Source organism: Silurus aristotelis (assembly GCF_946808225.1).
Source record: "Silurus aristotelis genome assembly, chromosome: 3".
NCBI classification, from domain to species: domain Eukaryota; kingdom Metazoa; phylum Chordata; class Actinopteri; order Siluriformes; family Siluridae; genus Silurus; species Silurus aristotelis.
In genome coordinates, this window is record NC_139576.1 from 26,538,139 (window position 1) to 26,540,471 (window position 2,333).

A 2,333-nucleotide genomic window follows, 5' to 3' on the forward strand; every position below is an offset into this window, starting at 1 on the left:
TAACTCTTCTGTGTAAATTTGTCTTAATTACACCTGCTGTATTGAACATGATTTAACAAAGTTACAGTAAAACCACTCCAACCAAGCTGCTAGACTTTGCTGAATGACTGCATTTTGAATGTCTATTTTAGGGTTACTCTCAATGTTAAGATGTTCACTAAATGGTCAATATCGTAAAATATTGCATAAATCAAGCTAGAGAAATGTTATATATTTTTAGATGCATAACCAAAATATATGACCTGCTGTTAATTTATATAGACATATATAATTAGAGATTGGCCATGCATTTCAAACCTAGGACTTCAGTGGTGTCCTGAATAAATGAATTCACCTCTTAATATCATCATTATTACCCCATGATTATAAAAACTACCGATCTTAAAGTAAAACGCAGTATAACAGCTGCATCATAGACAGATAACTCATGCAGTGAGAATGAATGTAATTTCTAAAGCAAGAAACAGTGTTTTTGCCCGCATACATCATCTCTAGCAGAAGCATCAATATTAACCTCATAAAATGACCATGGGGTCTCTGGACGTTTTCTTCATTTTTGTGCATTTTTTCTGTTCATTATGGTTTTCCTGGGGATTGGAAATTAAGGCAAATTATATATTTTTCTGCAAATTCTACAAATATGGAAACCAAAAAGTATAAACGGTTCTAGAAAAAGCATAACAACTGTTTTGAACTGCTTTAGCAGACCTTTTCATAAAATGTCCAGCTTTCCTTAAAATGTCCGGCTTGTAAATGTTCTAAATATATCTGCAATCAAATCAATTTCAGTTTGCTACAGATGCAGTTTCCTGGCTCTGAATAGTGTGCTCCCTCTGACCATCCAATCAAAAAGTGGGAAAATGCTGATGTGTTTGGACACCTGCTAGATGGCCTCAGTGACTCCAGCTAGCAGTCTGGTTCTCTCCTTTCTTTCGAAATCTCTGGAACACACTGTTTTTAACCAACTGTCTGTCTATCTCTCACAGAACAACCTCCATGATCCGAACCAGTCTGGATTCAAAGCAGCACATTCCATGGTGATGGTTTTTTTTGGCTGTTTCTGAGAAACTGCATGCTGTTTGATCAGCCAAGCTGTCATCTGTACTTATCTTCCTGGACCTTTCAGCAGCATTTGACACAGTCAACCACAAGACTCTCTTGTCTACCCTCAAGAGCCTCTGTATCCGCGGAACAGCATGGAAATGGTTTGTTTCCTACCTGGAAGGTCGCTCATACCAGGTAACATGGAGGGGATCCACATCTGGCCTGCGCAGACTCACCACTGCTGTCCCACAAGGCTCAGTACTTGGTCCCCTCCTTTTTTTCCCCTCTATACCCATCCCATTGGTGAAGTCACATGTGTTTTCTTACCACTGCTAAGCAGATGACACTCAACTCATCTTTTTTTCCCTCTCCATCAGATACCACAGCTTCCGCTCAGATCTCTGCATGCTTGACAGACATATCTTCATGGATGAGTGCTCATCAACTAAAACTCAACCCCAGCAAAACAGAACTGCTGGTCATCCCTGGCAATTTATCTCCAGGTCAAGATCTCCATATAACTCCTCATGGCTCTCTGCTCTCCCCTTCAGTCACTGCTTGTAACCTTGGGGTAACTATGGACAATAAACTGTCCTTCTTCTCACATGTCGCTAATGTGGTTTGTTCTTGTCGATTTCTTCTCTACAGCATCCAAAGGATTCGATAATTTCTGTCCAGACAGGCTGCCCAGGTGTTTGTTCAGTCTCTTGTCATTTCAAAACTGGACTACTGCAACTCTCTGCTGGCAGGTCTTCCCCTGAATGCTATTCATTCACTTCAAATGATCAAAAACGCACCTGCATGACTTGTGTTCAATCTGCCCAGGTTCTCCCACACAACCCCACTGCTGTGCTGCCTTTACTGGCTTCCAGTAGCTGCATGTATTAGATTCAAAACACTCATGCTTGCCTACAAGGCCAAAAATGGACCAGTACCATTTTACCTCAGAGACCTCATCACATCTCGCACTGCACCACGCTGTCTGAGATCCTCCAGCACTGCTCTACTGGTACCACATTCTCTCAGAATGAGAGGTAAGTATACTTCAAGGCTCTTCTCTGTTCTGGCACCGAGGTGGTGGAATGAACTTCCCCTAGATGTCCGAACAGCAGAGTCCCTTGCTATCTTCAAGTGACGTTTGAAGACCTACCTCTTCCTGAAACACTTAAATTAACACTTTACAAGTTTGCTTTAGAGTTACATTTATATTACATTTGTAATCTTGCGTTCCAGTGTAGATTTATTCATTGCTAGAGACTCAAAGCACCTTTGTACGTCACTCTGGATAA

The 2,333-nt window shown here is 41.1% G+C and overlaps 1 long non-coding RNA gene across 1 annotated transcript; it reads left to right on the forward strand.

The window, feature by feature from the left end:
- Window positions 1-1,054: 1,054 nt before the first annotated feature.
- Window positions 1,055-1,648, forward strand: LOC310724165. The gene is made up of 2 exons (XR_014532986.1): window positions 1,055-1,239; window positions 1,422-1,648. It is a non-coding gene; the product is annotated as an uncharacterized lncRNA (long non-coding RNA).
- The last annotated feature ends 685 nt before the right edge of the window (window positions 1,649-2,333 follow it).